This window comes from Aotus nancymaae, unplaced genomic scaffold, assembly GCF_030222135.1.
Source record: "Aotus nancymaae isolate 86718 unplaced genomic scaffold, 86718_ANA_hifiasm-v0.15.2.pri h1tg000010l, whole genome shotgun sequence".
In the NCBI taxonomy this organism is placed as follows: Eukaryota; Metazoa; Chordata; class Mammalia; order Primates; family Aotidae; genus Aotus; species Aotus nancymaae.
Window position 1 is genome coordinate 53,076,877 of NW_026988421.1, and position 25,818 is coordinate 53,102,694.

The 25,818-nt window shown below is 37.5% G+C and overlaps 1 protein-coding gene across 6 annotated transcripts in view; it reads right to left on the reverse strand.

The window, feature by feature from the left end:
- The window catches only part of RHOBTB1 (Rho related BTB domain containing 1), a 127,443-nt gene extending 101,926 nt beyond the window's left edge, over positions 1–25,517 (reverse strand). For 3 of the 6 annotated variants that reach the window (XM_064374162.1, XM_064374156.1, XM_064374160.1), the window contains exons 1-2: positions 24,986–25,082; positions 13,383–13,482 (exon numbers count right to left, since the gene is read on the reverse strand). The gene's annotated coding sequence lies outside the window, so the exon portion shown is untranslated. Of the gene's footprint in view, positions 1–13,382; positions 13,483–24,985; positions 25,083–25,476 lie in introns of those variants that run through there. The other 3 variants (XM_064374155.1, XM_064374159.1, XM_064374158.1) reach the window with 2 other exon arrangements.
- Positions 25,518–25,818: the final 301 nt, after the last annotated feature.

The following is a 25,818-nucleotide window of genomic DNA, read 5'->3' on the forward strand; positions in this document are numbered from 1 at the left end:
GGGACATGGATGAAGCTGGAAACAATCATTATCAGCAAAGTAACACAGGAACAGAAAATCAAACACCACATGTTCTCATTCATAAATGGGAGTTGAACAATTAGAACACTGGACACAGGGAGGGGAACATCACACAAAGGAGTCTGTTGAGGGGGGCTAGGGGAGGGATAGCATTAGGAGAAATACCTAATGTAGATGACAGGTTGATGGGTGCAACAAACCACCATGGCACGTGTATACATACCTATGTAATCTGCACATTCTGCGCATTTATCCCAGAAACTAAAGTATATTTTTTAAAAAAGAAAAACTAATAATCTAATTGTTGTGCTTCTAAGTATGATCATCAGCTTAGTACACAATACCAGTAGTGATAGATTAAATGGCAAGCTCAAGAGCTGCTTAATCTTCACCAGACAGCCTTATTAAATGCAATTTGTTCTATGGTAACCCTGCTTGGAAGGTAGCCTCACTTGTAGGCAACGTATCCACTGATGTTAACAAAACTTCCCTTTTAAATAGAAACAACTGCAGCGTCGAAAGCAAGAATGACTTTAGGTTGAAAAAATGGCACTCATGAATCCTTAAACCATGACTATAGAAGTCAATATTTCTAATGCCAGGCAATAAAGGCCAAAGCCAAGGAATGATTGCATATCATTATATAGTATGTGTTAATTTTTTGTTTATGATTTTTTCTGGATTTAAGGATTCAATATGGGCTGCCTCAAATATAAAGGTAACCAATTGTTAAGAAAATTACTTCCGAGAAAAACAAACAGAGTCTTTGCTCTATTAAAAGGTTCTCAACTGTTAAACACTCTCATGTCTCAGGGCAGATAAGATTTTAGTGTTTAGAGAAAATGAGATGTCACAAGCTGAGATTATTACAAAATCACAGAGCTAGGAGATCATCAGGGGGTCATTTAGTTTATCTTTCTGTCTGCATTCAGAACAGCATCCAAGAGAGAAAATTGTCCATCTTCTTCTTTAAAATTTTTAGCATCAACTCTATTTGGGCCTTCTTTGAGGCAGCCTTCTTTTTTTTTTTTTTTTGATTTTAATTAGTACTTCATTTCTGAAAGAATTCTGAAAAAAGTAATTTAGGAATTACATCATAGAAATATCAGAACTAAAATGAGGAGGGCAACGCTCTTGAGTTTCATATTCAAAAGAAGCAACACAGACGCCTGAGATAAGGCCATCAGTAACACAGAGGGCCCATGAAGCAATGCTAGCCTAGAAGAAACCTGGAGGCCTGGGATAATGGGAAAAGAACGTGGATTCAAACCAAGCATTACAAGGATGAAAAATTAAGAATAAGCAAAGTAAATTTTGGGGCTGACTTGAGTTATATGTTAGGAAGAATTTCTTCAAAGTGAGGAAGGACACGAACCACTGACATGAGCTCCTGATGTAGGTGATACAATTTTATCTTTGATGATGATCTTTTCTCAAAGCAAAGGTTCTAATGTTTGAGCTAGTTTAGGCAAAATAGTTTACCTGAAGATGGAAGAATGACCTTATTAAATTAAATAGAAATGACTGAATAAATGCCATTGAGTGTCTGTTAATCTTTAGGATAAAAAAATTAATCGTCAGAATTTTCTATCTTCATAACATGAAATAGAATACTTGTAATACCTAATGTGTGTGGTCCAAATCTAAAATATTTTACCTGTGCATCACTAAGTTTAAAATCAGTTAAGAGTGTTGTCACCCCTCTTTCCAGCAGTTTCAAATAAACATATTTAAAACTGTTTTTAAATTAGTTATATGTAAATAATATAAACATATACTTGGAAACAAAACAATATTTCAATTGACAAAATGTAATAATGGAAACCGGGTTCATGACTAATGACACATCCCAACTAAATCAAGAGATATGAATAGACATGAAAGACAACTATGAATCTGACTCATAAAATTACTATAGTTTCTTTTGCTTTTCAAATTCCAAGATAAGGAGAATACAAGAAATGCTTAAGTTTACTATGAACAAAATATCTTTGTGTTACCCTTCATTTTAAAATCAGACTCCAAAAAATATACTTAGCTAAACGATTAGACAAGGTTTTTCCACACATCCACGGAGACCGGGTGGCTTGTACAGAACACTCATCTCTTGGGTATGGGATTTGGGTTTAGACTCTTTTAGAAGAAGTAACCAATAGGATCAGTATTTGTTCTCTAGCAGCCAAAGGACTCTCATCTGTTTCTCCTAGTCAGGGCATGTTGTTAGTAGTTAATTCTAGGCGAAGACACAAGTTTAGTTGAAAGGACATCTGTCAGAACTGAGTTTTAATGTCACCTCTAATTACTTACTGGTTGAATGAACCAGCAGAAGAGATTTTATTTTTCTGAGGATAGTGGTAAACTGACTGTAATTTCTTATAAACATTAGTTTTCTTTTCCGGGGGGTAGAGAAGGCATCATGATGGCATGTATGGGGATGACCATATTTTTTATAAGCAAATGTTGTCTCTTGTTCCAGAAATGGAATTTATACCTCTGTATGTGTGGTTGAGAGCTATATGATCTTAAAATGACCTCACTGATAACATCCACATTAATTAGAATGCTTTCTTACAGCAGCGTGCCAATATACCAATTTACAATAAAATATATCCATCAAGCTAATGAGCTATTTTGACTGATTTCTATATTTTTCCTTAAAGGTATAGCTATAGATATAAATCCAAGTATAAGGGAAGGAGAATCATAATCAATGAACTGGTTACCAAGAAAGTCTGGGTTCAGAAATAAACCGGGGAATTCATTGGAAGTGTAAATGGCTGGTGTTTTTAGGCCATGACAACCTAATGCATTTTTCTCTCACCAGGGACACATTTGCTACATGGTCCAGAGACTTGTATTCCTGGCCCAGAATCTTCTTATCCTATCAGTTGCTGGAAAGACACTGCCTGCATTTGCCCTTTTGAATCTCCCTTTTCTGTACTTGCCCTAGCAAATAAAAAAAAAATTCTAATGGGTAAGCACGTTCACTCATTAGAGTTTTTAAGTGATGTGTAGACTAAATGCTGAAATTTTAAGCTAAAATGCTACTTATTAGCTTGCATGGGAAAACTAGGCAATAATTGATGAAGTGCTGTGCTGACTTTATATGGAAGCAAGATGGAGTTTAAGTAACATTCTCCGTGTGCCGATCTGAAAAATCATGAATACCTCAATATATATAAATTATCTCTGAAAAGTAATACAGTGTTTTCACTTAGCATGAACAAAATGATTTTTTATTGTTTCCATATAAGCATCTCTTAAAAATGTTTCATTTTGGCAAGAGCTAACAGAATAATATAAAAAGATGACAATCAATGAAAACAGAAACGCTGTAATAATAGGTTCTGAGATTACAAAACTGAGAACCTGGGAATTAAGCCCAGTCCAACATTGACAATAATGGGATGCTCACTTGCACCTCATGATCTATAAGGGGATGGTGGAAAATGAGGAAGTGGAAGGGAGGAGTCTTATCTGGTTTTCTGCTCAGTCAGTTCATTGTTGCACTAGAAAGTGATATAAATTCACAGTTCTCCTGTAAGGCTAGGTAAGGACACGAAATTCTCAGGGGAAAATGATATATCCAATTTAGAAGCTGCAATATGGGTCACATAAATGTAAATGGGAATAATAAATGTCATCGAAAAAGTCTTGGACTAGGAAAAGCCCAGGGGTACTAGATGCTGCAACGGTGGCACGTAAGGAAAGCAGTAACAACATTTCATTGGGATATTTTATTAGCTGGAAGGGTTTTTTTAAAAGGATAAAATTTATGTACTTCATATATTTAATTTGTGCTCAAATATTTGAAATGCTTCTTTTGACTATATATACATATGTATATATTCTTTTCTATTTTTATCACAGAGAGTAAGATGGCTGAAATCTCCCTATTTATATATACATATAGTAAAAGCCTTCGTTATATAAAAATAATCCACAGTGTCCACTCAAAGGTCAAGTGTATCTAGCTCTGAGTTAGGAAACTATACACTGAAGTACAGACCCATCTTGTTCCTTGTATAGCCAGTCTCTACGCAAGAAGTCTGAAATGAATATTTCAGTGACATTCCTCTGCAGTAATGCCCCTTGTGTTAAAGATTCAGTTTTTAAAACCTCTATGTCCCGATTAAACAGATATTGTCCAGTAGACCCAATAGGAAATCACACATTTAAAAATATTGCTTGATAATATGTTGTCTTATTGGTAGATCTAATGTAATGAGTTTTATATTTCACTATGTACAAAATGTTTCATAATAAAAATATTTCCTTTAAATTCATATCAGAGCATGTTCTAGATTTGTAAATAACTTCTTGGCTTCAAAAACACATTTTAAATTTGAAAGAGAATTTCTGGATTTACAAAGAGTTTAATATCTAACGCATAAAATGTGTTTTAAATCATCTGCCTTTGATAGCTCAGTTAACAAGCCAATCTTTAGACTTTATCAGAAACTTTTGAATGTGAAATTTACGGGCTCCTTGCAATAAATTTTTTAAAATCTTAGCTTCATTGGCTAAATTTAAGAGTCTTGAGATCTGTAAATGAAGGAGAATAATATATTATAAATTATCATGGAAAGAAGGCACATTTCTAATTAAACAAAATTTGACTTAGAATAAAAGGACTGAAACTTCTGATGCTTTTTCCTCTCTAAATTGTAGGATTAGAGTAGTAGAATGTTATTAGAAGGGTATTAGCTGAGTCAGTGCTTAGGGAGCATTTTGAGAATCTTGGCCTTTAGGTACTATACACTTTGAAAGAAGCAATTTTACTTATAGCTCAATATAATATAATGCAGTATGGAGAAATAATGCCAACGACAGCTTCAGGGGGTGTTGCCCTTTTAATGAAACCTTAACATGCCACTTACGTATGGTTAGTTATGCTCCTTCATACAAGCAGCTCAGACGACTATTTTACTGATGCAAAAATTAATAAAGAAAACAGGCTGGGCATGGTGGCTCATGCCTGTAATCTTAGCACTTTGGGAAGCTGAAGCGGGTGGATCATGAGGCCAGGAGTTCGAGACCAGCCTGGCCAATATGGTGAAACCCCATCTCTACTAAAAATACAAGCCAAGTGTGGTGGTATGCACCTGAGGTCCTAGCTACTCAGCAGGCTGAGGCAGGAGAATGGCTTGAACCCGGGAAGTGGATGTTGCAGTGAGCTGAGATTGCGCCACTGCACTATGGCCTGGGTGACAGCACAAGACTCTGTCTCAAAAAAATGAAAACTAAAGGAAGAAATGAAGGCAGAAAGTGAAAGAAGAAAGAGACCAAAAAGATGCTTCACAATCACAAGCCATTCCACAGGCACAGGCAAATGATGAGATTTGTTTACTTTGCTCTCACAAATGTAATTATAAACACTTGGTTCTTTATTTTGCCGTTAATATTGTAAATTCTGTAAATCTCAATACATTTTTTCTGTCCCAATCCCCAGGTGGCACGTGACCATTTTATAGAAGGACCATTTCTCACCCACATGAACCAAATGTGTGAAAAAGGTATGGTTGATTTAAATACCCTAACTCAGAATTTACTGTGGATTTAAAATCTCTGACTTAATGTTGCATTAACTACCAGTGGCTCCTTTACTGCCTTTAAAACATGCATATATAATTGGAAACTGTAATGCTTTGCGGGTAAAATAAATACCAACTCACACTAAAATAAATACTCTGCATGATGAAGTTCATGTAGACATAAATTAATAATTTACTCGTTAACCAGTATGCACAGGAAAGAAATAGATCACTTATTAAAGGTTGCCTCATCTATAAAATGAGAAAATAAAATGCTGATATATTTTACAGTGCTGCTGTGAGGAAAAATGTATAAAATTATTGCTAAGCAGTTTATAAACCATAAAATGCAGTATGAACATTAAATTAATAATATTTGTACTAATTCAGATTCAACACCCTCTGCATTAAATATATCTTTTTGCCTATTGAAGCATACACAAAACCAGGCTGAGGCTTTTTATTTAATTTTTAATAGTGTCTTCAGAATTCTGCAAAGCATCACAGAAGTTATTGGACATGTTAAAACAACTTTTCAGTGACTTATACCCACCATTTCTAAGACAAAGTTCCTGGCTGTTCACATCTCCAACCCCATATTTAAGGTCTTCTCTCAAAGGGCTTTATGTCTCCACTTGCATAGACATAGTAGCAACAAAGGGAACATGGGTTTGAATTTCTCAATCAGGTGGAAGTTATTCACCTGCTTTGGGCTTTGCTCTAGTCTCCATTATAGACTGAGATAGAGAATAAATGCTAAGTTGGGAGTGAGAGTGGGTGTGTTGGGTCTCTGCATATTGCATCAAAATGATCTGCAGTGTAAACCCGTGCTGGGGCAGCAGCATGGCTGTGAGTCAGCAGGGTCCCAAGGCTATCAAGCTGCTCAGAATGCTACTGGCTCTAGAGATAAATCAAGCTTTTGTTTCTCAGCTCCCATCCAGAAATGCCATTCAAAGGCACAAGAGAGAGCTGAGCAACGTAGAACGTAGTTCCTTTCTTCTTCTACTTCTTCTTCTTTTTTTAATAGAGTCTTTTTATTTTGAAGATCTATTTGTACAAAACCTGTAATCCACTCAGCACATTTTTAACATTGTCAATGTTCCTTTGATTAGCAATGATAAAACGTATCAGACGTTCTTCCACTCACTTCCTTTTATAGAGGCCATTCATATAGAAATACCTCCTCTTTCTCTATGAAATGATAAATGGCTGGCTGGAGATGTCTGAAACACTGCCAAATCTCCCCCTATGTATCATGTGTCACCAGCAATAATAAACAGTGACTAATCTTTGGTCATGAATTATATTTATGTCTTTCTTGTCATCGGTAGGTAGGTATTTTCTTGAACCAGGTTTAATGTTCTAATATTTATACTAGGAACATGCGTGCTAGGAAAAATGTACCTAGGTTCAAAGGAAACTAATCCTCACTTGTTTTTTCATTTAATTATTTATGGAGCTTGCCATTTTCATCAGTATCTACCTCCTTTTGCCTCGGGATTTACCCAGGAGTGTTTTGATGAGTAATCTAATTTATCCCAGTAAATTTACCATTTTGGTGACGACAGTGTCCTTGCCCAATAGGAAAAATAATAAGGAAAGGAATATGGCTAAAATGCAAACTTACCTAGTTAAAGTTTATCAATGGTCAAAAGAAAATACAATGAAACCATGCCCTCCATTTCATAAATCTAGATGTGGGTAAGGGAATCAAAGTTTTCCTAAACAAACTATCACAAAGGCAGAGCACCAGAATATACAAGCACTATATTGGCGAACGGCAAATTAAGGCTCTGAGGGAAAAGAAATGAGGTGAAAAAGGGTGCAATTCGACTTCAATTCAATTTAACCAATACCAGACACTGGAGTACATGGTTGAGATACACCAGCGAAAGTCAACAACCACATCGTTGCCTGCATGTAGCTTATGTTTTAGAGGAGGGAGAAAGACTGTAACAATGAGTAAATTACATCATTTATCAGAAGTTGGCAAGTATCTCGATGAGAAATAAATCAGAAAAGGGAACTAGGAAGTCTGGGAAGAGACTGCATTTTTAGAAGGGTAGTTAGTGAAGATCTTATTGAGAAGGTGAGATTTGAACAGACTTCAAGGAGGCGAGAGAGCAAGCTGTGGATGTGTGACTGAAGAAAAATGTCCCAGACAGAGGAAACAGCAAGTGCAAAGGTCCTGGGGCGGAAACATACTATGTGTTCTGGCAGAGTGGCTGGAGTAGAGTAGAATGGGAGCGAGAGGAACTGAAAAGAAGTGAGGTCAGAGAGGTCACTGCTGGCTGACCTGCGTGAAACTGGGAGCCAAGAGGATTTTAAGTCAAGGAGCAAAATGATATAATTTATGCTTTATTGAAAATAGAGTGTAGGAGGCAAGGGTGGAAGCAAAGTGATCAATTAAATTCACTAAAATTAACAGTTCAACTCTCCTCTTTGCATTAGCTTAATGAATATGAGCAAGACATTAATGATGGGTGACAGTTTAAAATTAAATGCAATATATTAAAGTTGTAACTACACAAAACTAAAACTGGCTGGAAGAGAGAATTCAATACAAAAATCAATAAATGCCCACAGCACCAATTGGTAAGTTGAACATATTTTTGACTAAGGTTATGAACATACAATTAAAAAAATGATTAAACTTTGGGAACTTCAAGCATTGCATGCTAAGGAATAGATTAAAAATGTCCCTCCTTAACATTGTCTTCATTGTGGAATTAAACAAGTGTCTATTATGATACTGAGATGCTCTTATTAGGTACCTATCAGTCCTTTAGTTATTGAGAGTTGGAAGCTGGGGAAACATGAGCAGTGAAGCAGAAAGCATACCACCAAGATAAATGAAGGGACCCAGAGTTTGGATTAATTGTAAATGTTTTTATTTTCAAACTTAGAATATCTGAACGACGAGAACACACACAAAAAGTGGGGTCTTCTTTAGGAATAAAGCAAAAGGAGAAATCTAAACATTGATGAAAGGTAAATTTAGAATTTAGCCTTATACTCAACCTTCCTGGCAGTAGTAATGATTAGGTTTTGAAACAGAGCTCTTTCCCATCTTTCCCGAGCTGTTTAAGTTTAGAGCAAATTGGGATTGAAAAAATGTCAAATTTCACAGTAGGAGTGCCCATTCAAAGAGCCACTTCCCTCTCTGAAGTAGGTTACTACTTTCACCTCGGGAAATTTCTAATGGTTTATAATTAGGTGGCTAATTAAAAAGTGGATTATCAACTATATTAAAATATGCTAGAAAGATGTGTACACTATTCATTCTTTAATTTTGGAAATCTGCCATTTCCTTGAAAATATCCTTACTGAGAAATTCCATGCTTACCATATAAATTTTCTTTTTTCTTCAGAAATGAATTTTTTTGAAGTGAGTCTAAGATTTTTGTTTATCGAGGTAATGAATGTAATTTGAGGTTTCTCTGTCAGTTAAAAGTACCTAACATCATAGCTATCATTCTTTCTATGAGAAGAGAAGGCTATGATTAGAACTCTAAGGCAATGCAAGGTCCCCAGAATTACTTTAAAGTCAAAATAATAAAGAGGATGAACATAATAACTGTTTTCATTTACTCACTTCTCATATACGCCAAATGCTTTGTGTCTCAATTCTCTCAAGAACCCTGCGAGGTAAATTTATGCCCATTAAACAGATGAAGAAACTGAGTGCAGAGAAATTAGGTAAATTATCCAAGGTCACACAGCTTGAAGGTTGAACAGCTAAAATGCAAACTCATGTCTGACCTCAAAACTCTTTCATTAAGCAAGATTTTTTCCCCCTTAAAAGAGTTTAGCATCAAGTCAAAACTATTTTGATGCATTCAACTGGTTTTGAAATTGATAATATTCATGTATCATATAACTGATTAATCAGGATCTTATATTAATCAGACCATATTTCTGAGCTATTTGTCCAAATATTAGCTTATTTTATAAAGTAAAATGTGATCATCAGGGACTCCTGATGCATCACTAACAGCAGAAGTTAAAAAGTTAACAGTCATTTGGTACTGTAAGTTACTTTTTATTTGTCTTTTTCTATTTCTCCCAATTTCTGAGAAGATGAAATAACTAATTCTTGAGAAATTAAATGGTGGCCCATGAACTTTGGTATAATCATATCCATGGGCTTTCTAGACTAGTCAGGTTTTAAGTGGGTCGCTCTACTCCTAAGGCACCTATATATTGGCCACTTCAAGTAGATAACTTAGCAGATAGGCAGGACTAACTGTACTGGGATGGGCTTACTGAACTGCTGACAGTACTCAGCACTGATGCCATTCAGGTGATACAGAGTTCCTTCTCAAATGACAACAATAACAACATAATTCTACTAATACTTTTGAGGGTGTACTGTGTATCAGGCATTGTGCTCATTGCATATATTACTTCACATTACTCCAGGGTTTCTCAACCTTGATACCATTGATTTTATTGGGCCAGATGACTCTTTGTTGTTGGGGCCTGTGCTGTGCACATAGGGATGCTTGGCAAGCATCCCTGGCCTCCCTGGATACCAGTAGCACACTAACCCCCTCCAATCGTTACAGCCAAAATTATCTCCAGTCATTACCAGATGTCTCCTGGCAGGCAAAATCTCCTCCTATTGAGAACCTCTGTCTTACCTCCTCCATGACTCTAGGAGGCAATACTAATCATTAGATTAGTATTGCTAATGAGGAAATTGCCGCCTCCAGAGACTTATGTAAAATGCCTGAGGTCTCACAGATAGTAAGTTGCAGAGCTAGAATGCATGTAGACTGTCTCAGTCTTGAACTCAGTTACATTTTTGAGGTTGACATTCACATGTGAATTTCATGTGCATTTCATCTGCCCTCTTTTCCCTTCTTCCACTCCTTCTCTTGTATATCTTATGGTGGGCATAGAGCAGTGGGACGGAAAGGCAGTGCACATGACACACGGCACAGAACTTATATTGTTCCATGGTCTTTTATCCGACAGATCAATTCCATTTTAACTGGAATTCTGTAAACTAATGAAAAAAAATTACAAGTGCTACATGGTCTATTCTCAGCATTCTTGAATCTGTCTGATTTAATTCTAACCAATTAGCATGCCATTATGGAGGAATATTATGTTGGGAATCAATATTAAGCTAAATACTAATATTTTATTCAGTATTAAAAATTTATAGAAATGGTAATACAAGTGTTTTATCCCTACTTTCTCTAAATGAGAAGTAATGCTTCCTTAGGGCAATTCCAGTGAAAATGATATCTTCTTAGGAGAATATTGATATTACACTTTACATAGATCATTGCTTAAATGAATCAATAACATTTAACTGAATGAAATTTGCTTATTTTATTATAAGATGTATGAGTTTTTCAGGGTATCAAAAATTGTTTTTCTTTTTATAGTTATAGTGTAATCCCATGTTAAGATGAGAACAAAAGCACATTATTGTCCAATATTGTTCTGTAAAAAGAATAAAATGTGTCGTGCTTATCCTGATTTTAGAATATCATTTCTTTCTTTCTTTCTTTTTTCATCTTGGATACTTTACTCTTTATTGATTCAGACATAATACTAGGCTGGAATTTTTGAACCTAAATGTATTCAGATTTTGCATTTTACATCTTCTTTGCAAAGAGAAATAGACCTAGATGCACTCTAATACACCTAAAGACTGAACTCAATGAGCATGTAATAACCACCTAAAGATCGTTTAGTAAGCATGATTTCAAAACTAGATTTTAAACCTGCTTTCCAAATTGTGCCCCTGGGTGCCTGTCCCAACGTCTGGCCTTGCTGTGCTCCACGGCCTAGACCCTGATGAGCTTCCGGGCCCCGCCCTTCTTCTGGCTTGTCCCTCTGTTTCTTCTACCTCCTAATTTCAGTATCTTTTTCAAGCTTCCAAGGTAGGGTAGCAATGAAAGATTTCCATAGTTTGGATCTAATGAAGACATTTACAATTTTTACCACTTATATATTTTAATTCCCAACTTCTTGGTCAAATATTTGACAACTACCTGAAAACTATGCCATTTAAAACCTCTCTAACTTTCTGAATTATTGTACTCTGTTCCTCAGTATTAAAATTGGAAAAGTTTTGCTCCATATTTTTGCTCCAGTTGAATAGGCAAGATCAATTGAATATGCACATACCTTGAAAAGGGTGCTTGTAATTCTAAAGGCATATTAGAAGTTAAAAACTGACATGCAAAATCAAACAAAAAAATCACTGAATAAATTAACTGAAACATTAGAGATTGGAAGTCTGTTCGGTATAGTAATCACCATTACAAATTGGTAAATTTAAACTAAAAAATAACATTTAAAGGATTGACTTTTCTAAAATATTGATAGGATTTTATTAATAAATGTTTTATGCATATAGCTATTCTGAATGTTCCTTTAAAAATGAAAGACTACAGCCTTAATAAGAGATATTATTACATGAACATATTTGAATCTGGCTTATAAAACATAGGGCTTGAGAATTTGAAACGCGTGCATAAAATGCAAATAGATTTAATTAACTGAAAACCCATAAGACAGAACTTCTTCAAATAAGCAATTACTTTGGGGACTAATAGTGTAAATAGGATCCTGGTTCATTAGCACAAATACCCATATGAGAGAAGGATCAGCAAATTTTATTCTTTAAGTCATTTATGCACACATGGTAATATCTCATTAATTTGGGGCTTCAGTAAATTTAAAATCTTCTGATAATTTGTTCATGAGCTGGGTGGATGTTTACCCTTGCTTTGTAAATACTTTATTTATAGGTGGATAATATAAGGTGTTTTAAACATTTATTTTCAGTCTTATGTACACATTTTAGACACAGAATAAACAATTTTCAAGGAACCTCAGGCACTTTACAAGTTCCTACATACATCCAATCTATATGCTAATAACAAAATGTTCATATGATTTATTATAACAGGTCTCCTTAAAGACTTCTACTTTATAATGTTTTGTTGAAGTTAGTATATGTAGTTAAAGGTAATAAAAGCCACATTTATTTAAGAGTTATCTATAATTCAGCCTTCCCACAAATTCAGATATCCCCACTATCTTAATTCATTGGCATAAATGAAATTTTACAATGTCTCACAGCTACACACAGAGGGTTTTTCTTTTAAGTATGCATTAGAACGTATAAACATATGAAGAAAACTAAAACACAATGAAGAGTGAAAATAACAAATAATTTTAAGGGTGGACGAAGAAGGGTAAACTGTCCATTTCAAGTAATTTTACATTTTTTAGGCACAAATACTCTGGGGAAAAAACTTCAATAATGTGGACCTTTTTTAAAAGTTGATTTTACTCACTTGGGATGACTCTAGTTCTAATAAGATTTCTAATTAAAGACATTCAGTGCCCAGGCCAAAAAGGGTGGATGCTCCAAGCTAAGACATCTGGGAGAAAGAGAAATGCCATGCATAGCAATCTGGTCATTTTTAAATCCTCCTTGTTTATGGCCATGACTTTTCAGAGTCCACATGTCAATTTCCTATACAAAACGCTATGCGCTAAAGAATTTCAAGTGTGTATAAAATGGGTAGAAGAGTTACGTTATTTTAGTAATCAAAACTCATATATAGGTCCAAATGACTCAAATTCTAAACCAGATAAAACATATTTAACTAGAATTTATAAAACCCATAACTGAACTAAAAAAATGAAATATTTCTACTTTTCGTGAAACATTCTGAAGACAATCTAGATATTCTTAAGTCATGCCATCTTTACACAGATGCTTTTCCATTTCTTTGTTAAATATTATAAGAAAAAGGAAAGCTAATTCTGTCACCTAAATTAGTAGTTACTCACCATATGAAGGGGGAAAATAAACTTCAATTCCATTTTCATAACTTAGTCAAGAATGCTTGATGAAGAGGCCTTTTCATGTGCTTCTTGATTATTATAAAACCTAGGAAAGAGATACAAGCATGGAATGTTTCATTATCAAGAAGAAAACCACTCAAACAATATTAGTTTCTCACGTCAGTGATTATTTCTCATGAGAATGAGAAATATGCCAGCCAACTACATGCCATTTACAAATCTCCCTGCTGCTTACAAAAGTTAGAGCAAAGAAAGCTGGAATGACTATTGCCTTTGAAGACAGAATATCTAAGGTCAAAGCTCACTCATAGTTTTCATCTGAGTGAACTTTAAGTCCTTAACTTCCGGGTGACGCTGCCCTCCTCTCCCAGGTGGAAGTAATAATACCAGTTACTCAGTAGGACTGTTTTGACAGTCAAACGAGATAATGTTTGGAAAGGAATTTAGTTAACAGTAAGATTATTTATTTATGTCCTGACTTTCTTTTTACCTTGAGGATTTGAGGTACCTTCCAAGAAATTAATGAAATATACATTTTATATATATATATATGCCATATATACTGGTCAACACAGTTGAAGCGATTGAAGTTATAATTTGGATTGGAATTTCTTGGTAATTTAGGTGAAAACAAAGCCCTATTCTTAGGAGAAACCATGTAAGTCCTATTCTTAGGAGAAAACATATCACTTCCTCCAACGAAGCCAAATATTTTATCCACCTAATAAAAAATTCATTGAGAAATTTTTCATGTAAAACCTGATATAGAGACATTGAGATAAAATGGACTATTTTATGAGTAGGGCTGACTACCTAATATAAAAACTGAAGGGCAAAACAGTACTTTTGCTTGGAGGTAGTTATTATTTCTCTAAAACCTGTATTACTCCTAGAAACAAACTGAAGCTTGAATCAGGAAAATCTTAAATCTAAACCCAGTAACTCCCAATTAGCAAATCATCCAGCTCTCCTCCCTTTCTGTGCCTCTCTAACAAAGACACAAGCAGCTTCTTTACAAAGTCATTTTCTCAACAGTAAGAAGGAGTTTCTGAAGGAAATCCTTGATTGCGGGTGGCTCCAGGCCAGTGGCTGCTCGTTAATGAGGAAGGGCAGAGCAGCGAAGATGAAGTGTGGACCCAGATGTGAGACAGAACGGACAGCTGTACAGCCCATTTCGTGGGGCCACTCCGTGGGGAAAGGAAGAGAAAGAGAAAAGGCACAACCTAGTGATTATATCAGTGAAACAAATCACAGCATGAGGCCTCTTCTTTGAAGTCCACATCTTTTTCTCAGTTTCCCTGTAACCTCAATTCCCATGTCAAGAAACTCCCCTGAATTTTCTTCTTTTGGCTCCTCTTCTTCTGCCTTCCTTAAACGTGGGCCTTCCACAAGGTTCTCAGCATTTTCATTCACATCTATAGCTTAAATTATATCTTTTTAGATGCTTTTGTGGACTAAATCTTCATCTCCATCCTCTTCTGAATTTGCTTCTCCCCCCCGTTCCTTAAAATCAGTGGCACTACCACTCTCCCTTGTTCAAAACACTTGGCATCATCTTCATTCTCTTACTCCCCACAACCCACATATCCAATGATTACATGACGGCCACCTTGCATACAAAAAGTCCTATTTCCCATTGACATGTCCAAAGTCATTGTCATAGTTCAGAAACTCATCCACCATCTTCATGATGTAACTAACTACAGCACTCCCCCTCCCCCCAAAAAACAAAAACAACCAAAACCCTCCATGTTTTCACTGGTCCTAGGATAAAGGCATATTTCTTGATATGGCTAAAAAGGCTTCCATGGGGATGGACCTGAAGACATCTCCATACTTAGGCAGTTCACCCCTCTTCTGTAGTCCAAACATTGTGGCCTTCCCTCAGTTTTTTTTTTTTTTTTTTTTTTTTTTTTTTTTTTGAGATGGAGTCTTGCTCTGTCGCCCAGGCTGGAGTACAGTGGCATAATCTCGGCTCATTGCAACCTCCGCCTCCCAGTTCAAGCAATTCTCCTGCCTCAGCCTCCCAGGTAGCTGGGGTTACGGGCACGTGCCATCATGCCTGGCTAATTTTTGAATTTTTTTAGTAGAGATGGAAGTTTCACCATGCTGGCCAGGCTGGTCTCAAACTCCTGACCTTGTGATCTGGCTGCCTTGGCCTCCCAAAGTGCTGGGATTACAGGCATGAGCCACTGCACCCGGCCTTCCCTCAGTCTTTCATTCTGCCTGTTCTGTCTCCTGCTAGAGAACTTCTGCCTCTGTGCCCTGTCTAGTTGACGCCTGTGCATCATTTGGATATCATTTCACAGAACCTTGTATCTCTCTTTTGTAGCACTTAGAACAGTTTCAATTTCATATTCATGTGTATCATTCTTTTACTCTCTGTCTTCCCCTCCTAGTTCATAGGCCAAATGGAGGCAGGGAGTATCTGATGCAATTCAGTGACTAACACATAGTAGGTTATCATTAAAGACAACTTTTTTGAAAGTATGAGTGTGTGAACTGAGTATGAAAATAAACACAGACATAAGTTCAGTGAGAAGAATGTACCCCTGGCCTGGCATTTAAAAATCTGAGTTGGATTTTTAAATTCTAGGCCAGGGATACATTTTGCACAGAACTGGGGTGAGTCACAAGAGCACTGAGAACTTTGAATGGATGTGAGAAATGAAAGTAGGAAGATTTCCTTTCTCATTCAGGCTTAGTAGTGGGTGAATGGGAATGATTAGGATTTTTGAATGAAAAATTTCACCTGGGCAGGTGCAACTGGTTTTATCATATAAGATATGTGCTAAGATACGAAGGTAGTATTTTCCAATCCTATTATCTTGATTTTGGCTACTGTGTATATTGAATAAAAGTCATTGCAAGGGGAGGAAAGGAGGACAAGGACCACAGACACGCTGGGGACACAAAGGACAGAAGAGATTTCGAAAATGCCTGAGTGTCTGGATTGTAGATATTCTGCTAGATATGCCTTTTTATATCTTAGCTTCTAAAATTCATGTCATCAAATGCAATATAATTGTCTCTGCTTCCATATGGTGACGGAATTCTAGCAACTGTATCAGGATCTCAATAAATAGGCGACACTCAAATGTTGCACAAGATATTTTCCCTCAGTCATATTTTTCTCATGCCCCCAAATCATGAAACACAAATTTTGTAAATTAGAATAGTATCAGTTATGAATGCACTTTTGCAATTATGAGAGTAAAAACACTCCACATTGAAATAAGAAATGCCATCAGATTTTGATCTAACACAAACGGGAAAAACACATTCCATTTAAGAATGACAAATAAAGCTGTCAATGTGATCCATTTATAGCCCCTCAGAGAATGCCAGAAATCCACATAATGTTCTAAGAAGCTAGTTATTGTATTTGCTCTCTCCAAGAGAGAAGGTGTAGAAGTCCCAGATAGACTCCTATCCAAGGAAACTAAGGTTAGCAGGAATAACTTGCTTTAGTCAATATCCTAGGTGTAAGCCTCTCTGAGTTTCAGGCATTTTATTAAATAGTGTGTAACAATGGATATGGTGGGCTGATGAAGGGAAAGTGTCTCTCTGCTTGGTTAGGTAAAAAGAGGGGCTGTAAGGAAATGGAGAAAACCCATTGTCTTCATTGCACAAGCTCCATCTCTCCTTACTGGTCTCCTTCCAAAGGTCTACTGCTGACAAAAATTACAATAAGCCATAAAACATTAATTATAAACATCCAAAGTGCTAGTCATTTTAAAGCATTTTTTAATGGGTTATTTCAGGCTCAGCTACAAGGGCACGTGCCAAAAACAAAACACCAGAAATATATCTCTTTATTCCTTATTACAATACTCAGGCTTTCTTCTTTTAAGAGGCAGTTTCTGTTACAAATATATACGTATATTCATGTATAAGTATATATAAAATATGACCCTCTGCAAGGCATAACTGATTTTTTTTCTCCTTTGCATTGGCTGCTAAAAAACTGAGAAGAAAATTTGTTACTATCTTCTAGCAAGGGTGTTGAATTTCATGGCATAAATTTTGAGTATGAATCTCTCTCATGGCTCTATCTTATGTTCTTAGCCTTATTTTTTCCTTTGACTCATTTTTTTTTACTTATTTGAAATATATTTTATATTGCTGTACAGTATATATTTTTATTAGCCTTTCTCTGTAAGCCCTAAATCCTTTCCAGCATATAAATAAAATATATAACATTTATAGATAGTCTCTTTTTTTTCCTATGGAGGGTTGCAAAATTCTCCAAAGGTAACATGTAATTGATTACTGTAAAAGCATGAGAATGAAAATTTATGATAATTCATTTGTAGTAATTAATTTTTTGGTGATATTTAGCTCAATAGTGCAATTAGATTTTCTTAATATTTTACACACTTTTAGAGCTGAGGTTCTTAGCCTGAGATCTATAAATTTAAATTATATGCAAAAAATCGTGTATGTAAAAATTGTGTATGTAAATTTTTAATAAGGACGAGTTTCAAAATTTTAATCCAATTCAGAAAGGTAAATGTGACTCAAAAGATTAAAAATTGCTGCTATGCATTAGGATAACACTGTAAAACCTGATATTGATCTTTATTAATTCAACAAATTGACAAAATATTTGTTGGGTATCTGTGAAATGTCTGGCACTATTATAGATCCTGGGAAGACAAGAGAAAACATGTAGGCTTGACCTCTGACCTCAGGATACTTCTAGTCCAGTAAGGATGAGGATAAACAGTAAAAAGAAAAGATATAATCACATGGTAATATATTACAATAAATAAAACAAAGTGATGTAATAGAAAGTGAGTGAGATTAGGTGGTCAGGGAGGACTTCTCTGAGGAGGTGATATCTTTTTTTTTTTTTTTTTGAGACAGAATTTCGCTCTTGTTACCCAGGCTGGAGTGCAATGGCGCAATCTCGGCTCACCGCGACCTCCGCCTCCTGGGTTCAGGCAATTCTCCTGCCTCAGCCTCCTGAGTAGCTGGGATTACAGGCACGCACCACCATGCCCAGCTAATTTTTTTGTATTAGTAGAGATGGGGTTTCACCATGTTGACCAGGATGGTCTCGATCTCTTAACCTCGTGATCCACCCGCCTCGGCCTCCCAAAGTGCTGGGATTACAGGTGTGAGCCACCGCGCCCAGCAGGAGGTGATAGCTTATCTGTGCCAAGCACGATCTGAAGAAAGACTATTCCAGAGAAAGGAGACAGCTAATGCAAAGACTCTGTGGGAGATACAGGCTTGTGAAAATGACAGCACTTCCAGAAGATACAAGATCTCCAAGTTCACATTTTTAATGCTTCAGTCTTGAAATAGCTGCGTGATCTCCCTTCTCTCTCTTTTTTTAAAGTTAGATTTGCTAATATGAGGCAAAGATATCCTCAGGAAAAAAAATGCAATGCATTTTATTATACATTAAATTCATTCAATAAATAGTTGAGTCTACCTCCTTTAAGCCACTGTGGGAGATGCTCTCTGGGTGCTTAGCACAAACCAAATAAAAAATAACTGTCATACATGCAACCATAATGTACCTTAAACCAATCCTGTATTGTTACGTCTCATAAGTTTATGAACCAAGTAAATTCTAGGGCCCAGTCACTTTAATGCAGAAGAAACCCAAGACTCTTTAGAAAGGCACACAGATAAGTTAAAAAAAGAAACACATAATGAAAATTTCGGCTAAAAATTCTTTCACATTTTCCCAAGCCATAGAGTAACACTGTACTCTATGGCTTGGAAAATGCTCTAAACAACCCTGGCTGCATGCATCAATACATTAAGCTGTGACTAAAGATCATAAATAGCTCCCACATTATTAGATGCTTTCCTGAACTAAATTCTTTATGGGTATATTAAAGAAAATAATATACCAACAAGATGACTATATTGCTTTGGTTACAAAAGTCCATGCTGGGAAATTCTTACTTACGGGCAAATGCTTACTGTGTACCAGACAACTTACTGAGGACTCAATGCACCTGCCCTTTGAGGCAGGGATATCACTACTTTTATTTTACCTATAGGAAGAAACAGGTGTAGAAAAGCAAAATGACTGGCCTGGGTCACGAAGTTAGTTGGAGGCGCCACCAGGGATTGGAACCTAAGCAGTCTGACTCCAGAGCACCCAAGATATCATTTCCAACATTAGGGGTCAGCTTTATCACCTACTCGAGGGAAACCTGGCTGCTTTGTGAATTATCTCTGATAACCTCATCATCTCTTACTGTTTAAAAGGCTTTGGGGAACAGCAATCATATGCCAATTAATTTAAATATTGGCCAGAAAAGATGGTAAACATGCTATTAAGAGTAACACATACAATTTTAAAATGTTTATTTGGATCAGAGTAAATAATTTGAATTATCCATAATATTCCCTCTTAGGAGAAATAATGAAGGGTTGAATGTACTTATTTTAAAAATCCACAGCATTTTGCTGGCTTGTTTCTGCCCTTATTGTTTTTTGTTAATGCAATTTCAGTTTGGGAGAGGGAGATTTTAAAGCTATAACCAAATCCAGAAATCAATCATTTTCTTCTTTTTTTCACTTCCACCAAAATAAAAAATAAAATCAGGTTCAAGCAGGTTGCTGAGACTTATCTCTCTTGAACACTACTAGGGGCAGCAGGAGCATATCATAGTACTTGTCCACCATGAATTGAATATTTATGCAGTATCACACACTGTGCTAAGCACGAAACAACTTCATTTTATCCTCACAACAATCCCATTAGTAGCTTCTATTATTATTCCCAATTCACAGCTCAGGAGATGGTGACTCACAGAAGTTGCCCACTCGTACCGGGCTGATTCACTGCAGAGCTTGGGCTTCCTAGGATTTTCCTTTATTCTTTCCTTTTGTTTGATCATGTTCTCCCCGCTGACACATCAATGAGGACACTTTATTTTTCAGCATGGGCAGTCTAAGTTCTAAACCCTTTAGAATTTAAGGTTGTTCACAATCCAGGTGTTTTTTTCTTTCTTTCTTTTTTTTTTTCAACCTGCCCAAGCTAATTTCTCAGTATTCTGTACTAAGTACCCTCAAGGCCTAAGGGAGTCTGCCTCCTCTCAAAGCTTCAGATGTCTTCCCACCCACAATCCAGCTAAATTCTACTGCTCTTTAAGACCTAGTTCAACTATACTTTTCACAGTCACTTTCCAGACCTTTCCAGCCAAAAGAAAATAGCCTGAGGAGCTTGCCACCATTGTAGATGACCTGATGTCCCCGAGAGCTTCAGCAGCATGGAACCCATGGAATGGTAATGCAAGGCCTGTTGGAATGTGCCATGCGGGCATTTTCCTTAGGAGCACGTCCAGAGCTTTTATCAGTTTCTTTAAGCTTAACAACCACCACTCAGCACCCTCACTTCTGGAAACTAATGACACTGAACACTAATGTTCTCTGAGCAGGAATGCCAGATTTAGCAAATAAAAATACTATATGGGAGACACAATTTTACTAAAACATGATTTGTTGTGTACTTGAAATTCAGATTTAACTAGGCATTCTGTATTTGATTTGCAAACTTATCCTGAATGTTTTGTGGATATTAATCTTATTTCTCAACTGTATAGAATGTAAGCATCTGGAGAACGAGAGACTTCACTGTTTCCCCACAAAACTTAACACTCAACTCTTATTGCTGCTCACCGATTTATTTTTGTGGTCCAATAGAAACATTTTTGAACATGTTTGATTTGGGGCCAATATCAAGTCTAGTAGCCACATCATAGTTACATACACACATACATACACACACACACATACACACACATACACACACACACATACACACACACACAGCTTTTGCTACAAGGAAACAAATGTCATCATACCTAATAAACAATTTTGATCATCTCTGCTATTTGCTGGATTCAAACACATTGAGTTCCTCCCAAAATAACTTTTTTTTAAAAAAAATTATCCTCTTAGGAAGAATCTGGGGAAATTAAAAACATACCAAAATTGTTATTGGATCTCAAACTGAGATCGTCAGACCATTTGATTGAGAAATCATCAAAGGTATTTGTTAAAGTGCAGTTGTCTGGGTGCAATCTCAAACCTATTAATTCAGAACTGTGCAGAATGGCTCCAAGCAATCTGTGACTTTAAAAAACCTTCCAGATGATTTTTATGCCCTTTCAACTTTAAGAACTGTTTGTTTATGAAATGTAATACTTTAGCAAGGATTGCTATCTATGTTAGAGAAGAAAAGTTATCATTTTAGTCCTTAAAGATAAGCCCCCAACATTTTGAGGTTCATACTAGCGATCATCTTTTAAATGTGTCTTGAATCTATCGCACCAGTGTTAAATGCTCAGCACTGTAAATTTTCCATTTAGACTGTCCAAGCATTTAAAAAGAATTGGTAAACTAATGATAGGTATTAAAAGGCTGCTTGATGGATCATTAAAATAGTAAATGCATCACTGCAGTTTATAGAGACCAGACGAAATTTAAAAATAGTCTATACCTAGTAAGATGTTTGAATGTGGCTACTCAGGATTGGTGTGGGGAACCTAAGCCTCTTTTGAATTTCTGAAAGAAAGGATCATTGTCCAAACTCTTTATTCCTGTTGACTGGGTAGTCCTCACTATTTTTGATCTCAGAGTGAAAAGAATGCTGATTTATAAGTCAGAAGGCCTAGGTTCCATAGTTTAGGGTCTGTTTTGGGGGGGGCTTCAGTTTGTTCATCAATAAAACAATGGCTTAGACTATTAGCCGATCTCTAAAGTATTGTCTAGATGTAAATTTCTATGATCATTCTGAGCTTCAGTTTTCTCTGCAATTAATATGGGGTTGTACTAGGTGCAGTGTGTCCATTCGTCCTGTGTGTCTGAGGGCGGCCCTGTCATCTCCATTACAGTACTCAGATCTCCATTCATAATTCAGGCGCACCCTCTCTAACACTGCAAGATCAATGATGCTTCATTTAGGCTTTCCCGAGGAAGGGACAATATATTAGCCATTCACACATGTCTTTTATAAGAGATAATTATTTATTCAAACATGCTTACAGACCAAATGACTATGTGCCATTCATCACTGTGCTAGGCCCTGGGAATACAGTCATGAAAAAAGTCAGAAGAAAGAGTTCTGGCCTATGCAGTCTCCATTCTGACGGGAAGGTAGGGAGTGATGGAGAAGAAGATAAAAACAACAATCATATTAAATAAATATAAATAAAAGACTTCAGTTTGTAACCGGCTCTATGAGAGATACTGAGGGCTAAGATGGAGAAGAACAGAAGGGTGTTCAGAAGAAACCTCCTGGAGGAAGTGCAATTTACTCAGACCTACAGGAAGAAAAGAAGAAAAATGGGAAGGAAGGGGGCTGGAGAAAGGGGAAGGGAGAGCATATTCTGGGATCCTGTGGGAGAAACAGCTTATGTGCTCGGCATCCAAATTCCTGGAACAGTCTCTGCTATCTCTGAGAGATAATTTAATCCAAAACTAGTGAAAGGAAACCAGAGGCTCAGAGGGTTTAAAGGACTTCTCTGAGGTCAAATGGCTAATGAATAGAAGAACTCTTCCACACTTCAGTCCAGAATGTGAACTCTTCTTAGAGATTGCAAGGCAGCAGGAAGCAGGAGAGTGTGTTGGTTCAAATCCTGGCTTTTCTATTCATAAACTGCTCATCCTTGGGCATGAGAGCTTCTCTAAGCCTCAGCTTTCTTTTCTGTGAAACACAGACAATGTCTACCTCACCAGATTATTACAAGAATTTAATGAGATACTGTGGCACAGTGCCTAGTATATCACAGCTGCTTCAGAAATGCAAGCTCTTGTATTTTTCACCTAGTGCACTTTCCCCTGTACCAACTTGTTGTCAAGTCAAGACAAAGTAGAGCAGAGGGTAAGTTACTTGGATAAAGGAGGAGTGGCAGCAGAGGGAAGGTTGTAGAATACTGGAATGGAGCCTATTTAGCAACTGCCCATCCAAATCCTAGTGGAGGAAATGGAAAGGCCACTAAAGGGGACACGTGTCAAAAAAAAGACATCCCCAACTTCATGGTTTTGCTCACAGCTTAATCTACTAGTGGTAAATATAGAATTGTCTACGTAAAACAAACAAAAAAAGATCGCCCATATCGGTATTTACACTTAAACGTAGCCAGTAAGAAATGGGTTTTACCCTAGGATCTAACTAAACAGAATGACACACTTTGTTATTCAAAACATGCTAAAAGAAAAATGTTAAATGCCACTAAATCAACTGGGAACAAACCAATTATTTGCAGGATATTAAAATGATAGCTGGTGTTAAGGACGTTTCAAAACCAAGCCCATGATATTGGAAGAATCAATAATTAATCCAAGTACTATACAGCTTTTCTCCATTGTCTATGAACAAAACCACAGGTTGAATTCAACCTTAAAATACCAAGAGGCATATTTCATGGATTAAACTGGAGATCTATCAGTCGGTTCCACAAAACCTCCATGCCCTCCCTGTTAGGGAATGTTTATGGTTCAGACACACACGAACCGGGGTTGAATATTTCTTTGTTTCAGAAGTTCACTGGGTCCCTCTTCATGCAACCATAAGGTAAATGCAATTTCCTATACAGCTTTTTGAAATGCAGTTTACTTTATGATTTTTTGCTGTTGCTGCTTTATGGGAGAAATTTTATTTCAAAGTTTCATAGGATGTGAATTGAACTCATTATTCTGCTGCAAACTCATTGTTTAATTGACAGGAAACATGCATCTAAATCATCTTCTATGCATGGCAGAAGCAGCTACATAAATTTAACAATGGGTGGATTATTACTACTTAGCATATTTATAGAATTTTAGATTCAGGAAGCATTTTACAAGTCTTTTATTAGTTAATCCTTACACTTCCGAGTGCATCTGACAGGTGGTAAACAATGCTTTGAGGTTTAAATTGCCAAAACATGAAAACTTTAGGGAAAAAGAAATCTACAGCCTTCCTCCTTGCTCCCAAATGTGCCTAGGGCACATTTTTGATGCCTTTTTCTTCTAACCAGAGACTATGACTAGAGGCCCAAGAAGCAGATTTGCAGACACCTGAAACACTAGTAATAAAATATATATATATATTGGGTTTTGTCCCAGGTCAGGTGGCCAAAACCAGGGGAGACCTTCTCACCAACAGCAAGATAATGTGATGGGATTCTCAGCACAGATACCTCCCAGTAATACAGCGCATAAAAAGGTATATAAAAAAGCAGTCAATTTCCCTAAAACTGTAAGGTAAACTTAGTTTCCAATTCAGATTCTAACAATGTCACACCTGCTGGACTCACATTTGAGTGACATCACCGTGATTGCTTATCTTAAAATACATGCATGTATATTGAAAAATAAAACCCAATTTAAACTAAGAGAATGTATATCTTCATTTTTTTTTTAATTCCCAAGTTTTCAAAACCAAGCTCCCTTGAATACCAATTCAAACTTTGTATGAGTGCTCCAAAATACCCCATCTCCAGACACCAGAAGGTGTTGCATAGCAGGGCAAAGAAAGCCTCAATAAATCCAAGTCTAATTCTTCACCCAAACCTTTTTACAGCCCGGGGCCTTCACAGCTAACAAACCCAGAAAAATCAATCCCTCATCACCTTTGGGCCGGGTATGAGGAGCTGCAGATGCTGCGCCTACTTTCAGAAGACCCCAGTGTGGCACGTCCAGCCCACATTCTTGTTTCTTCTGACTGACAGTGACTTTATCCCTCTAATCCCTCCGGCCACCCGCCTCCGCCAGTGTGTGTGCGTGTGTGTGTGTGTGTGTGCGCGCGCGCGCGCGAGCGTGCTGGAGGACGCTTAGGTAGGAGGGCGCTGAAGACACCCAAAGTATTCTGGAAGCAAGCACCCTTGGGCCCTGTGCTTTGTCAGAGCAGCTGGGCTAGCTGTCAGGAGGTCAGGGAAAGGTAACCAGGTCACTCTCCTTTCAGGGGTGCAAAGGGATGCTCTAAGTTCTCGCGTCCCCCTGAGTCTGAGGATGTGGGGGCTGCGAGTGGGCAGAAAGACCCCTCCCCACCATAATCCCGCCCACCCTGGCGCGGCTCCTCCCGGACGCGCTCCCGCCCCGCCCCGCGCGACGCCCGCGCTACCTGGGGACGCTGGAGGCTCGGCGGCGGTTCTGGGTCCCGCCGGGCGGCTGAGGCTGGCGCGGGCTTTGTAAAGCCGCGGGGACAGCGCCGACCCCGCCCCGCCCCGCCGAGCCCGCCCTCTCCCACTTCGGCCGCCTCCCCCGCCCGCATCCTGGGCCGCCGTTCCCGCTCCGCCACCTCGCTCCCCGCCCTGCTGCCGACGCCCTGCGGGGCGGGGACTGCGGGTCCCTCCCCATCCTCGCGGCCGACAGTCCTGCAGGCGGGGGCCCAACGCCTAGGCGGGTCCCGGGAGCCCTGGACGGCCTCCCTCCGCCCCCCGGGGCTGTCACCCGCTGGCGCGTG